Genomic DNA, 16,783 nt, shown 5'->3' with positions numbered 1-16,783 from the left:
TAGTTTCTTTCCTTTCTTAACCGTTTGAAACCCACGGTTTATAGAAAAAACACGATCGGTTAATATGCGCACTATCAGTTTATAAATATTTCAAGTTTTGATCGATAAAAATCATTGGAAAGATAACAATGAAATACAAACTGTGTTAGTTGTATTATTTACATTAAAAAAAAAACAGCTATGCGATGTACGTGAATCAGTAAAATTGAACCCGCTACTTCAACAGTTTTGTCGCCATAATTTTTCAGGCACTTTCGACAGTCAGACAAAAAAATGTTTCGAATAAATGTTAATTGGTATTTAGTCGGTTACGTATTGAAATATAACAAATTTTAAAAACTTATTTCTCGACTGAAAGACAAGGTCCCCCTTGACTTCTATAAATGGCCTTCCGTATTTTTGACTTCGTAGGGCTATTACTGGTGAGAAAATAAATTTACCTGATCTATTATACTATTACCTTCAGATGACCTTGATTTCAGCAATTTAAGGTAGAACAAAAAAAGCGTTAATATCGAAAACTATTTTATTTCAATCAATTTACAATAAGTGCTGGAAGTGTAGTCCATTTTTTTATAAGCACAATTCCAGACGTGTAAGAAAATTACAATTGATTGCAGCTGCGATACTTTCACGACGAACTTCCTCGCATGCTGTGCTAATTTGCTGTTTCAAATGTTCGATACGTTGAATTGGCACAGCGTAGGGCGTAGAATATTGACTTAAGCGTCCCTACAAAGAGAAGTCTAGTGGAGACAAGTCGGAGCACTACACTTCAAACACCAATTGTAAATTGATCTAAATAAAATAGTTTACTATATCAACGTTTTCGTTGTTCAATCCTAACAGCTGAAGTCTAGATCATCCGAATTAATTTGTATATAATATTGAATTAATTTCTTTTATCAGCGATAACTCTGCGAAGTCGAAAATATAAGGTGCCATTTAAAAGAAGTCAAGGTTGCCTTGACATTTAGTCGTAAAACAAAAGTTTTTGAACCGTGTTGTATTTCAATACGTAGCCGAATAAACATTGATCAACTTCCGTTCGAAACATTCTTTTGTCAGACTGTCCAAAGTGCTCGAAAAATCGTGGCGACAGACACATGAGCCGTTTATTTTGAAAGTGGCATAAGTCACTTTTTCAAAAAAATCGAGTTAATGGTAACACTAATTACAATTGAACGGTATCTTTTCGTTTTAAAAAAATTTGCAATCACTAAATTGAGAACTATTGAGTTTTGTTCGAGAGAAGTTTTGCTAATTAACGGTATAACAAACATGTTTATTTTGAAAGTGGCGTAAGTCGCTGTACTCAGGAAATTAATTGCGGGGCTTAGTGTAAAAGAAATAGAAACGTGTGATAAGTGTGTGTGAAGTATTGTTTTGAATTATTTTCAGTATTTTTAAAAAAGTTGCGATCACTGGACTTATTTTTATAAGTGCGAAAGAATAGTGCAGTTTTTTAAATTATATTATAGCGATGTGGCGGCTACCACCAGACCCGCCAGCAGATGGCTATAAAATGTTTTATAAACTAACTTTAGATGAAAAAGATGAATTTCTAACTTTGGATTTGTCACCAAAAAGAGGAAGACCTAGGCGTTATTCACAAATAGAAATGGATCCGTTATACGCTGGATCTCGTCCTGTTTCTTCAGCAAAATACAAAGACATGATGGACTTGCTTAATTATATACCCCCAATATACCACAGTTATTTAAAAAATTTGAAACAAAACACGATTTCCGAGGACTCAATCACTCCTATTGATGACGAAAATGAAATTGAACTGATGTATTTTCATATAAATTACTTATACTTATGTTTCAAAATGTACTAATTATTTTTGTATTTTATGCATATTAAAATAAAAAATACTTAAATCAAACTTTTATATTAAATATGTTCATGGTATAAATTATTATTATATATGTAATTTATTCAACAATTTTAGTAAATCACTGTCCTTTCAAAACATCAATTCAGTAAAATACGTCGAACAAAATTAATATATGTCAGTCATTTTTCTAAACTGTTTATTTTGAAAGTGGCTTAAGTCACTTTACCGTAATGAAAAGTGGTGATTTTTTAATGTTTATACGAAATTATTTATACTGAGAAAAATATCAGTATCCTGAGATAACAAATACAAGTAAATCATCTCGAAAGTTAGCATCCATATTTGTAAACGTGTTAAAACGCAAACCCTTATGTATCTCGACTTGAAAACAAAGTGACTTATGCCACTTTCAAAATAAACGGCTCACATATCACATCCTGTAAATAAGAACTGCAGTGACATTTTTATTATATCTTCGTCGCAAGAAATTAATAATCGCAAAATTAATTCTGCCTTAATCGTAATTCTCAGCAAATAATGTATAAATATGAAAGATTGATGGGCGTAAAATGTGTACAGAACGAAAAGCCTAACCTGCATCGTGAGTAATCTTGACCAGGATGATAAGCGACTAATTATAAGACACAAGTTGATTTACCGTCATTGTTGCTCGCCGGTCGTTCGACAGTTAATTACCTCAGACAGCAAACAATGCGCTACCACGTCAATAGGTTTTTCCGGAATGCGGGGCAGCTATAATCTCGATCGTATCATGAGCCTCGCTATGCACACAGCATCGTAAATCTGAACCGTCACGTTCTAGGAGCGCGTCCCACAATTAAAGCACACAAATTGCAGGTCCGAGTACGGGCGCCCTGTGTCGCGCAAGAAAACTCATCAGATACAACTTTTTCGGGCATCCAATTAAATCAAAAGAAAACCATTAGCGGAACGGATAATTAAAACAGATGGGGGGAGAGTGGGAGGGGAGCGGGTAATCGCAATCGGCGAGATTGCAGATTAAGATTTAAGCAAAACAGAACGGTCGGTACAACGGCACGCGAAAGAAACGGTCACGCATCAATCGGCAATTGCGATCGACGGAAGAAGATCTTCGGGCAAGAACGCCTCTATCCGTAGAACGCGAACGTGACCAGCAACGTTGAACGAAAAACATAGTCCCGAGCGGGGCGGAGTTTGCGCGCACCGTGCGGATTAGCTTTGCAAATATCGTCGGTTCGCCGGTTCGCGTAAAATGCGGCTCGCATCGCGCCTTTTTTCGTTTCGCGTGCCGCTCCTTTTCCGCGAAGAATGGGTCCGGGAATGCAAGCGCGGCGAGTGCCAGTTTCGCGTTAACGCCGTTTCACCTGGCAAAAACGGGGCGAAACACTCTCGGACGGTCGCGAACGCGAAACGTTGCGTCGGTTCGCGCGTCCCTGTAAAACCGTTTATTGGCGTGAGAGCCACTTGGGAGTTGGCTTTGCGTCCCGTCATGTCGCCTCATGTCGCGTCCTGTTGTGTCCTGTGGTGGTCCCAATCCGTAAAAACCTGCATCAAATGTATGGCACTTTAACTTGTGCGTTACTCGCCGCGACACAAAAATTCGTTAGCACGTTTTACTACTAATAAAGCCGTACTTGGCCTTTATAGTCTAAACTTGGCTAAATGTTACGTAGCTGCATCGAGTCGTTGCATATCTAATTATCATTGTGTTACTGCTTCGTTAGGATCTTGTAAGTGGTAGATAAGTTCCAAATGTTATCCGTGGCTGTAAGGAAAGATCCGGAGATACGGATTAATTAAGCCATAAAATATAGCGTTTACGTATTTATCAGGATACAAATGATCAACACGCGCCCATTCCCGAAAGTGAAAACACGCGACATGCGGTGGTGTTCTTCCATGCAATCGTACATATTATTACAGATTTTTACTAGCATATAATACATTCAGTCATTGGACATTTCTGAGAATCTAGGCGAATAATTCCTGCAATTTCACGAGCACCTCGATCAGAAACAACTGGCGGTCTTCCATTTTCACTTGTTTGATGGAGCACACATACACTCCTGGACAAAAAGATAGCACATATGTGACCCAAGGAGCGAATAATAGCACATTTACGAAATCCACATATAAATTTATTTTAGAAACACAGTTTACATCAAAATTATTCGATTTTCAAATAATTATTTCAAATCATTATTCCACCACTGTACGTTTGTCGTCGTTGTCTCACAATTTCTTTTTCTCGAATGTGATGGTAATAATATGCAAACCCATCAGGACCGTCTAGATTAAATCTGTTTTCGTCCGTAAATAAAATGAAATTGTGAGACAAGGACGACAAATGTGCGGTGGTGGAATAATGATTTGGACCGGAATTGGTTACAGAGGCAAAACTGATATAAAGTTCATTAATTTTTACATTATCATGTTTGTTCATATTTAAGAGACTGTTAAAAGGGTAATCGTTGTATGAGTTGCAAGACTCGATTTTATATGCATGAACTGTGCTAACACATGGAAATAGTGTAGGTCAGGAAAACTATCTGAGAGTTAAAATGGCTTCGAGTGCAACGACTTAAAGATTGCGAAAATCGCAGATTTTTACGATTTTCGACAGTTTCGACCGTCGACTGCAAACGATTATTCGAGCCTTGCGTTTCGTTTTTATAGTTGTTGACAACCTGTAACTATAAAAACGAGCCGCAAGATGAGCGCGAATTAGGGAGAAATTACTATATTTGGAATGATATAAAAAGTAAGAAACTAACAAGAAACTGAGCTTTTCTATCTCAGGATGGAAATTTAACAAATCAGTTTCGTAGGCCTCAGTGATTTATACAAGGTGTCCTAGTCTTAACTAGGCTGTAAAAAAATCTCGTAGACACGTGATATAAAATAAACAAACTGACACGCATCTTTTAGTAATTAGAGTGGGGATTCAGATGGTAACACTAGTTTTTTTATTAAATTTCATTTTAAGGTTATCTTAGTCTTTGTTCACGTCATCGGTCATGTAACCTTGAGTACGGAAAGCATTTAGGGATGGAGACGAATAATAAAATAACTACTACAACAGAGAGAGATCAACAAATTTCAAATGTCCTAAAATTTTAGAATTTAGGCTTGAATTTGTCATTGTTGATCTTTCCGTTGCAGTTATTTCATTACTGATTCATAAAATAAGTTCTTTGAAAAGAAATTCTTTCTACCACAAGATGTATCCGTTCGAACCATATAATTTGTTCCTGTATCATTTTTTAGTATCATTAACAATAACGAAGATATTGCTTTGTAATACTTTTAGTGGTACAACATGTATATCTTAAAAAATATAGGGCCTATAGAACAATTTTCTAAACAAAAATTTTTTACGTAGAATATGATTCCAGAATAAAAAATCAAAAAACAAGTAGGGCCATTTGAATCTCCACTTATATCTATAGGATTTAATAAAATCTATAAGATTTCTACAGTTTCAACTTATACGGCACACCCTGTATATGTATATACTAAAAACTGCATCGAAATCTGTTGATATTGTTATGAGTTACAAATAGTTAATCCTTTGCACTCGAGTGACTCTGAGGCACCAGTAAAAAAATTGTTACATCATGTTACAAAATCATTTTTACATTATCATGTTTGTTCATATTTAAGAGACTGTTAAAAGAGTAATCGTTGTATGAGTAGCAAGACTCGATTTTATATGCATGAACTGTGCTAACACATGGAAATAGTGTAGGTCAGGAAAACTATCTGGGAGTTAAAATGGCTTCGAGTGCAACGACTTAAAGATTGCGAAAATCGCAGATTTTTACGATTTTCGACAGTTTCGACCGACAACTGCAGAAGATCTTGAGATTTTTATATCTTCTGCGGATGCTACTTCCGGCGCCGCATAACCTTTCCCGCAACTACCTGATCCGTCACCGATTCATATACAGAGTATCCCATTTTTTCCGGCATAACTTTGCCACCATGTTTTACATGCAAAAGAAATAAAATATTATTTCAATACATGCTCTTAAGTGTTTTATTAAGGAGTCATAGCTAATAATATAAAATGAATCTGAATTAGTGTTTCGTACGAACATATCAATAGAAACTGACATAATCTTGTTGAAGCTCTGTGTTCACTAGCAAAAATAAATCCAAGAAAACTGAGCAAAATGAAAGTCCTTCTCGATGTAATAATATATCAAAATGACGTCCCTTATTAAGAATACAGGATTGGCATCTAATAAAAATTGACTTGACATTATTAGTTTCTTCTTAATTTCCTCTAATCGCAGCAAATGCGGCATTAGTCCTCTGTACTAGCTGCTCACAAGTGTTAATTTGTCCACTATAAACTTTTGCTTTCGCAACTTGCCACGCGTAGAAATCCAATGATGGTAATCTTGAAGGCCACGAGATCGGTCGTCTTCGATCTATGTATGTATACATCGTCGTGGATAATGGTCACTTATCCACTGCTTCATTAGTATGTACAATAGATTTAATATCTGAACAAATACACAAACGTGCAGATAGGATCATAAAAGGAAATTTTATCTTTCAGCATGTCAATGCTGCCGTGCATCAAGCTAAAATTGTAAAAGTATATTTTACGAATCAAAATATTGCAGTTTTGCCATGGCCTGCCCGCTCCCCCGACTTAAACATAATAGAGAATTGTTGGGGTGAATTAGCACGTGCCGTATACACGAATGCAAGACAATGTAATAATATTCACGAATTAAAAGAATTCATCGCGAAAGAATACGATAATTTATCCCAAGAAACAATAAAAAAAACTGTTCCAATCATTACCAAATCGAATAATTGAAGTAATTGAGAATAAAGGCAGTTATACTAATTACTAATTTTGATGTAAACTGTGTTTCTAAAATAAATTTATATGTGAATTTTGTAAATATGCTATTATTTCGCTCCTTGAATTTACACGTTATTTCGATAAACTATGAATATCAGTGAGAACGATCTTGTTTACTAACATATTCCTTCCTTTCGTGTCGTAAGCTTTAAATACTATAATTTACATTTGAGAAATTTCACCTAGTTTTCGAGAAATTAAAGATAACATACATGTGCTATCTTTTTGTCCAGGACTGTACGACCATCTCTTATTTTCGCTACAACTGTGTGAGATACTAGACATTCTTGAGCGATTTATCGTAAAGAATATCCTTTATTATTACAGAAAAAAATAATAAAATTTTTCTTATATTCACTCAACGGTTTCACATTGCCTTTCTGTTTCAAAATCATCACTGAACTGAAATAACGTTTACTGCGTGCCACAGTTTATAACAACATTGAGGCATGAGAATGACTGATTACAATTCATATTGACCTCTGTTAATGATTACGCGCTTCATTCAAGTATTATGCAGCGTGCAAAACTGTAAACATGGCATCGCATATCTGTTTACGTTAAATTTGTTCCATATTGTTGTTATTGAAAAAAGAGACTAATAATTTCTCATTTACAACTATCAACTAATAACTTTGATTATATTTATCGGACTTGTGGCGTCGCATCCCTCTACCTGAGCGCGGCCGCTAGCAATAAAACAAGTACCGTTCCTAATCCTCAAAATTCCCTAAAAATCACGCACCCCTAATAAAACAATTCTCCTCACATCTGGACACCTCGACCCGCACGGGACTTTCCCAACTTTCTCCCTTCCTACGAAAGTCCATCTATTCCTTTCTTCTCTTCAAGTATAAAAGAGACAAACGCGCAACTCCAAAAGCTCAGTCTGTCCTAAGTTGCTTGTCCTACGACACCACGCTAGTCGCGCCCGCGCTCATCGATAACAATTCAATAAACTGCATTAATAGTAACCTCAAACACGCGCTCCGATTCGCTAACCTTCCCTTCAGTGCTAAACACGCATTAACACGATGGTCCATTCTACACGTTTTGTAAGACAAATTTTAGATACAAAATTTCCAAATTGTTGAATTCGGCGTATCGGACGTTTATCGTGGTCACCGCGTTCATCGGATCTCACGCCTATGGATTATTTCTTATGAGGACATTTAAAAGAAGTTGTTTATTCTAAAAAAACAGCAACACCAGAGAATATGAAAGACAGAATAATATAACAACTTGTGCTGCAATTAATCTCACAATATCTCTCTTATTCTACGTTTCAAAAAATTGTATCGATGTGGAGGGGCACCGTTTCAAACATTTACTACAATGACAGCTTAAAAAATGGGTTCCTAAAAAGGTATTACAAATTTCATAATTGGGTTTCGTAGTAGTGAATATATTTATTTACATTTACAGATTCCCGAACGACGTCCACGTCTCTAAAGTCTCGATAGACAAAACTTTTTCGTTTCACATTTAATTTTCGAATTTAAAGATTATTTCGAGGTTATGCAATATACAAATCTGAACAATTTACACAATGCAATGGAAAAAATTATACGATTTAACGTAAAATATACTAGTATTATTTGATTAATCAGTAATCTAACGTCGTCTGCTTACACTTTTGCTCGTCACTGTATAGTCGTACATTTTCTGGCATAAATTGCAACGGTTCCTCGATCACAACTTTTTTTATGTTAATTAAGCGACTAACGACGCTTGTGAAATAAATCTGCAAAAATATTATCTCCGACGCAGTTGGAAATTAAGAAATGTGTGCAAAGTTAACTTAGAATCAGATTAGAGGGAACATTTATCGGCCACGTCGTTTTTCTTACTGGCAGCCATTTCCGCGCTACGTTCCCAGCTTACAGAATTATTGACGATATAATCTAATGACGCATCCTTCTCTAGTTTTATTTCATCCCGTTCTCTTCCTGGCTTTTCGGACGATGATTAATCGATGCGTTCCTCGTGAAGGATGCCGAAGACAGCTTGTAATCCGTCCCAAGCTCGTTAATGCGACGCTACCCGCGATTAGGTGAGTAAGTTGTCCGTGGCGACTGCGAAGCAAGTTTGTTTGAAAAGTGTCCCGATATCCGGCCACGATAAGCTGCTTTGCTTGGAAGCCTAAGCCTGCTGGTGCTCTTATTTCGATCGGATCATGCCTATTAATATATTATCATGAATGATAATTATATATTATATACAGGGTGAGTCTCCTAACGTGACCACCTCGAATAACTCGTAAAGTATTTGTTGTATGAAAAAATGTTTCAGATAGAAGTTGCATGGCGGCTTCTAAGGGGACTTTTTAATGTAGAATCCAACGCTTTATCCGAGTTCGGGAAGAAATATTCACTATTCATATCCTGATAAAAAAGCAAAATAACATTCAACTGATTACAATACTATATGTTCCCCTGGAAGCCATGCAACTTCTATCTGAAACATTTTTTCATACAACAAATGTTTTACGAGTTATTTAAGGTCGTCACGTTACGAGACTCACCCTGTATACATACATAGTATGTATATCGTCGAAGCTGCACTCTGCATCCTGGCGGAGCAGAAACGAATGTTTGTTAACACGTCTAATGAATCTCGGATAAATCATATTTCACGATCTAAATGGCAAACTTGAAGTTACGATGTTGAAACGTGACATTTGATTTCACTGTATCTGTTTATTGCAATCCGAATAAGTATTATCGAGTTCGAACTTCTGCTCCACTCCTTTCGCTATAAAAATTTTATTTCCACTGTACAAAGAATTAATTCTACAAATTGAAGTAATTATTTTACGGTATTATATTTCTTGTAGCAATGAGGCACAACTGAAGCAACATTATACAGTAATTCTCCCTAGAAGGTCTGGAGCTCGGAATTGAAAATGGTAGCGGCGGATACTCAGACACGATTCTTCGAGCCTCGCGGCTCGTTTTTATAGAGAGAGGGACGGGAGGGAGGGAGAGAGAGAGAGAGAGAGGCAGAAAAAGGCAGCGGCCAGTATGTCGGTGTGCATTATTATGTATTCATATTAATAAAAGCGATGACTTAACTTTTTTATTTCTAATTTGTTATACGTGAAAATTGTTTTAATATATTGGTCAGATTCTTCCAATTAAAATAAGACTAAACACGACATTACGCTCTTTAAAACATTTTTATTCATTTTATTGGGTTGGCAACTAAGTAATTGCCGATTTGTTCAATGAAATAAAAAATTTTTTTTTACTTGGAATGAAGTTTAATCTCTAATGTATTTTCCATTATGTTCGATGTCCTTTTGCCATCTCTCTGACAACTTGAAAATTCCACGCTCGTAGAAAGTCTGATCCTTTTCGGCCAAAAACTGAGTTTAAGTGAGATTTTACAGCGTCATCATCGTTCAAAGTTTTACCACGAAGGGAGTTGTCCAGGGATCGAAATAAGTGGTAATCCGATGACGCGAGATCAGGGCTATATGGTGGGTGTAACATCAATTCCCAACCAAAATCCATCAATCTTTGCCGAGTGGACAAAGAAAGGCCTAGCATTGTCCTGCTGGAAAATGACACCTTTACGATCGACCAATTCTGGTCGCTTTTCCTTGACCGCTGCATTCAATTTGTCCAGTTGCTAACATTCACGGATAATAAAAAATAACATAATAATAATAATAATAATAATAATTTTATAATATAACATTTGCGGATATCATAAAAATGGGAGTGAGAGACATCTATAACTGAAATCGGCAATTACTTAGTTGCCAACCCAATACGTAGCTAATTAATAACTTAACTTATTTCATTAGACAAATTGTAATTATAACAAAAAAAGTATTATGAAAATATTAAAGGCAATATCAAAGAAAGTATGCATGTATATCATTCAAAAGAAAATATCCGTGGAGTTATGCTATTCGAGCCTGCGTTCGACGGAGATTTAGTGGAACGAGCTTACGCGTTTGACGAAGAGTGCGAAGGATCAACGGGTCGTTGCGATTGGTCACGTATCTTGTAGCTCCGTGGTTTTACTTATTTGACTCACGCTGAAGTAGATCGTTTTGTGTTGATCATTGTTGTGTCTTCCGGGAATTCGAGCCGAAGGGGAATGCGTCGCGTGCCACATCATACGCTTGACCGACTCCGTCGAACCTTAGCATGGACGTAGCAATAAGTCACATAGGCGTGGGACTAATACCTGAAATTTGGCATTCTAGGAAGAATTTACTGTAATCGGGACACCAAAATCTCGATGCTTTTCACAAACCTTTTGAATAACACAAGTTGCACCTCTTGGTTACGTTTGCTCTTACATAAAGAGATGGTATACAGTGTGTCCCATTTTAACACGTTGAGTGCCACATCAGCCATCGGTGGCTGATAGTGAACTTTCCGTTTAGACTGCGTCAACCACCGGTGGCTGGCAGTGTAAAATATGATATAAAACTAAAAACGCGCGTGGCCTGACGGGGATTTCCTTAAGAATTCGCGTGGCGCTCAACGTGTTAATCACTACATGCCCAGAACTATTCGATATTTGGAAAAATGTTTCAGGCATAACTTGTTCTATTTCCAGGGGGGCGTAATTCAGTGCCACTATTTCCTTTGAATATGTACACAGGATACACCAAGAACATCGTTATTTCTTTTAATGAAACTATATAATTTTTTATGCACAATTCGATGCTCCTCGGAATTCTGAATAAAAATGTATTAATCTATTTAAGTAGGAAAACTATTACTTTGAGAGACATTTTTATTTAAATATTATGAATCACTATTATTAGTAAATAAAGTTATGCCGAAAAGGGGCCTTAATTCTGATTTTGCTGAACTTTAGATATGTTGTAGACTGGTAAGTCCTGAATAATATGCACTCTGTTTGATTTTGCGAAACGACCATGGTTCAAAAATTGTGGCAAAAAGAAAATCATAATTTTCTACATAATACTTTCTGTCGTCTGAGGGATATTGTTACATTTTGCAGTTCCGCAGGACCCATGAAATGCTTCACACTTATAACGTATTTCGAGATACGGTCGTAGGAATATAGTACGAATATAGTCGGTCGTAGATTTCGCGGTTCTAATTCTGTGTTCCTTTCCCTCCAAACACTTTTACGTCCATCGCTACCAAAAACGTTAAATTTACTCTCGTCAGAGAATAATATTTTGTCCCAGAATGAATTATTTTCATAAATAAATTTTTCGACGAACTTTAAACGTACAATTTTATTTTTCTTGCTAATAAATGGCTTTCTTCTTGAAACACAGGGAATTAGAACTGCGAAATGTACGATCGACTATAAAACATACTGATGGATCTGTATTAGTTTGGGGCTGCATGGCATTTAGTGGAGTGGGAAACCTTGTGTTCATCGATGGGATAATGGACGAAACGAAATACTTAAAAATTTTGCAGGAAAATTTAAAAAGCAGTGCATCAAAATTGAATTTACCTAGCGATTATTGGTTTCAGTCTGACAATGATCCGAAGCATACCGCTAAAATAGTCAAAGAATGGGTATTGTAAAATGTTCCACACGTGGTGCCACATCCACCGCAAAGTCTCGATTTAAACCGCATTGAACATTTATGAGATGAAGTAGAAAGATTATTAAGAAATACGGTTATTACTTCGAAAGAAGTGTTAAAACGAAATATTATTGAAATATGGCAATCAATAGATGCAAATGTTACTTCTAAGTTGGTCCACTCGATGGAAAACAGACTTAGGGCTATTATAAAAGCAAAAGGTGGCTAAACTTCCTATTAAAACCTTTAATCGTTCAATGTAAATAACTATTAATTGTTTCGTTCGAATACTTTTGTGAGCCATTTCTGGTACGTGTTTACAATCAATGTACTGTAAAAACGCTATATATTGCTGAATTATTTTCTAATTTTGCTTACGCAGTCTTAAGACCCATCCCTTGTTATATGTGTCATATTATATCAAATACTTCAGTTTAACACATATATTTTATTAATTGAATGTTAGAAACGTAAGCGTTCGAATACTTTCGTGTATGAGTGTATGTTGTAGATAGAGTGATACGATAGAAAACAAAACGACAAATATCTATTTTATCAATTCAAAACTTGAATAATCTATTAAATCTATTGGGATTATGGAATGGAAATGAATATGATTCTAATTCTTTTCTTAAAAAGGACTTTATTTTATTCCTTTATTGAGAGAAGGTATATGGGCGAAAACGATCGAGCGACCAAACTCTACTGAGAGTCCGGCAAGAAAAAACGCTTCTTTTATACCCTTTTTGGGTTCGTCTTGTCCACCAATCAGAGACGTTTTATTTGTCGCGTTTCACATTGTATACGTGACGCTGGGACCCCCAAACAGTCAGGGTACGATGTATATCTAATGGTACCGGTGATGATGTATCGCGGTATCTACTATATACAGTTTACATCACCGTCGTTGCCCGCTGACGGAACCGACGAAAATGTAAACCGATATCTTAGTATCTTAGTACTAAGTAAACTATAGATTAATTTTTGTTCGAGGCTAAAATTTCAACAAAATCAATCCATCTCTAACCGAGACCCAAGCCAGACTTAGTTTCTTAAAACTTCCGGACAGCTGGGCGGTTCTAACTGCAAGATGCTGGAGCAGAGCTGTTGAACAAGCCTCGCGGCAGACGAGGGCAAAGCTACGGGGCAAACAAGCGTCTTGAACGGAGTGAGGACGTGAGGAAAGAAAGAGTGAAGTGTTTGTGTTTTCATGCCATCCTTCCTCTCGCACTCGCACGCATTGCCGTTATGTACCGATCGTGCTTGACATAACCTTGACATACCGTGACAAAACTATGAGACACTCCTGAATTTCTAGTGTTTCTTAACCCGAGAAAGATAACCTACGTCGCAGAGGCGCCTGCGAAGACTGTTGATTTTTGTTAATTTTTCATAGAGGTCTAGTGATTGAAGTTTAAAATTACTTAAAATATAAAAAAATATAATATAAATGCATTTTATTTTTACAATAATGCCAAACCTTTAAAATGACTAGATTAACTTAAATAAATATCCATTGTTAGTATAAAATTGACGCCTTAGAAAAGCATGCGCCTCTGAAGCGTATGGTTATCTTTTACGTACGTTGTCATATGGTTATCTTTCTAGGGTTAAAACCGCGGACGTGTACAAAGCTTTTGTATATGAACATATACAGAGTATCACTTTTGTAGTAACATATAAAAAATTGACTTGTATTCATGCTATTTTGCAGTAATGGTAACAGTTTATAAGAAAAACGGGTGCGACAAAACTATAAGGCACGTTGGATTTTTCGTAAAAAGTCATCGCATGGAATGTGTGTTTTGTAATAACGTTACTTCTTTTGTTACTTTGTAATAATATGTATTTCTACCCTTGCTTTTTACTACTTCGAACGGTCTTTGTGGTCAAGACTTGTACAGTTTTTTAATTGTATTTTGTTTCAAATTCTTCCACGTATCCACAATAACCTTTTGAAATTGTTGGACGCGGTGTTCAACTGTTTTCCTCTTGAGTTTTTATCTTCAGTTTTCAATAATATTCAAATCCTGCGGCCTTGCTGGTCACGGTAAAATATCTATATTTTCACCTTCGAAATAAGCTCGTGTTATTCTTGCAGGATGTGCATATTGAAAGATATACTTTTGCTTTTAGTTATTTTTTATGCATATTTCGATAGTTGCCCATTAACGATATCCACGTACATTCTACTATTCATTTTTCTAGAAACAAATTTAATATCCGTCTTGCCATAGTATCCTATAGCTTTCCACATCATAATGCCACTACCACCGTTTGCCGCCTTTGCTACACGATTTCATCTTTACTCTAATCAGGAAAATAAAAATTAAAATGCTTTTGGTCAGGAAAGATTATTTTTTTCCACTTTTTACGCCAATGTATCCGATGCTCTGCAAATTCCAATCTGACTTGTTTATGTTTATCAGTTAATGGCGATTGCTTCTTCATTTTAAGTCTTTCCAAATGTTTAGAACCATTTATTATTCTCTACACTATCCTAACATCTCGACGTATTCTACAGTCAATCTCTGTCACCGTCTCCTGCCAAATAACGTGTCGTCACTGGTAGCGAGTTCCACGAAGAGCTAAGGAAGGGGCACCGTTGCTTTCGGGAGTGGGGCCTAGGACCCGCATCAGGCCCGCAAGTGCATACCCTGGACCGAGCGATCCCTTTACTACCTTGTTTTACATGCTCCGTGCCGAGCCGTTTTTGCTCGACTTTCCGTTCAGACCATTCGATGTTTCCACTAAAGATTAACATATTATCACACAATATTTCATTATATTATCAACCCATAAGTAATTAGCTTGTTTAGTGTAGTTATCACATGGTGTACCATACATGGTACACGTGTCACTGCAATCAATTTTAATTTTTCGATCAGAAGAAAGAACCTGCCGTGCTGAAATTTGTTGCGTAAAAAGCGAAGGAAATGAAATACTTAACAAAAGAAAGAATAGGTAAATATACGCAAATAAAGATTTTTTGTTTTTCATTTGTTTCTTCCGCCTTTTTCTTTTGTTTTTATTGGAAAACAAGTTTGCTTTATTTACTTTCATTTGTTTATTCTTTCGTCGGTTAATTTGTTTGTATTCGTCCAGTGATCTAATTTTCCATTCGTATCCCTAATGATATACAATACGGAAATACAAGATGCATATTTCTAGCGAAATAGAACTACCATTTATGATATATTTGTCAAAGACATTTACTTTGTGTGAAAAGTGTGCGAACGTGTAAATAATAATAAATATTATTACGAATTACTACACTTCTCCCGCGTCGCGGCATTTTATTTACAATAGAGAACACGCGCGAACTATATAATACAACTAAATTAAATTATGTTAGAGATCTTTGAATTAGATGGTGTTGATCGCTCGACGGTCCGATCCCGACTCTTCGATTGTCCGTTGATAAAACACCTCCGTGGCAACCCCTCTCTTCTATTTTTCTTTAAGGAGTTGCTCACAACAGGGCAGTTTCACATTACAGCGACTTGATTTGGACAAGTCGCCGTAACAATATTATATAATACTCACAATAATGTAACACTTTTATAAGAAAATACGGTTTTAGGAACGAGTTGTAACATATTCTATTGGGTTGGTAACTAAGTAATTGCCGATTTCAGTTATAGATGTCTCTCACTCCCATTTTTATGATATCCGTAAATGTTATATTATAAAATTATTATTATTATTATTATTATTATTATGTTATTTTTTATTATCCGTGAATGTTAGCAACTGGACAAATTGAATGCAGCGGTCAAGGAAAAGCGACCAGAATTGGTCAATCGTAAAGGTGTCATTTTCCAGCAGGACAATGCTAGGCCGCACACGTCTTTGTCCACTCGGCAAAAATTGATGGATATTGGTTGCGAATTGATGTTACACCCACCATATAGCCCTGATCTCGCGCCATCGGATTACCACTTATTTCGATCCCTGGACAACTCCCCTCGTGGTAAAACTTTTAATGATGATGACGCTGTAAAATCTCACTTAAACTCAGTTTTTGGCCGAAAAGGATCAGACTTTCTACGAGCGTGGAATTTTCAAGTTGTCAGAGAGATGGCAAAAGGTCATCGAACATAATGGAAAATACATTAGAGATTAAACTTCATTCCAAGTAAAAAAAAATTTTTTATTTCATTGAACAAATCGGCAATTACTTAGTTGCCAACCCAACAGAATGAAACGCTCGGGAATATTTATATTGTTACCTTCCGATGAGACAAGCGATACATCAATTGAGGTTACCGCGCGCTGTAGATCGAAATGCCGCCCAACTGTATGTAGCACCGAAAGAGGAGATAAAACACGAAATGTTACGGATAATTTAACAGACTAATGGATCGGTCCAAGTGGAGATCAACCTTCACTTATACCATTTATGGGTACACCTGGAATAACATTACTGGATTATTATTTGTGGAAGTAAGAAGGTTTTTGCTTACTGTTTGTCAGACTAACATTTAAGCGATGCAAACTTTGGCTCAGAGACGATCAT

At 36.2% G+C, this 16,783-nt stretch overlaps 1 long non-coding RNA gene across 1 annotated transcript; it reads left to right on the top strand.

Annotated features, from left to right (window-relative positions):
- The first annotated feature begins 7,628 nt into the window (after positions 1–7,628).
- On the top strand, positions 7,629–9,809 carry LOC143260664 (uncharacterized). The gene is made up of 3 exons (XR_013034948.1): positions 7,629–8,094; positions 8,655–8,781; positions 9,565–9,809. It is a non-coding gene; the product is annotated as an uncharacterized LOC143260664 (long non-coding RNA).
- Positions 9,810–16,783: the final 6,974 nt, after the last annotated feature.

Source organism: Megalopta genalis, chromosome 16 (genome assembly GCF_051020955.1).
Source record: "Megalopta genalis isolate 19385.01 chromosome 16, iyMegGena1_principal, whole genome shotgun sequence".
In the NCBI taxonomy this organism is placed as follows: Eukaryota; Metazoa; Arthropoda; class Insecta; order Hymenoptera; family Halictidae; genus Megalopta; species Megalopta genalis.
Note: the sequence above shows the minus strand (reverse complement) of the source record. Positions and strands in the feature narration are given on the sequence as shown.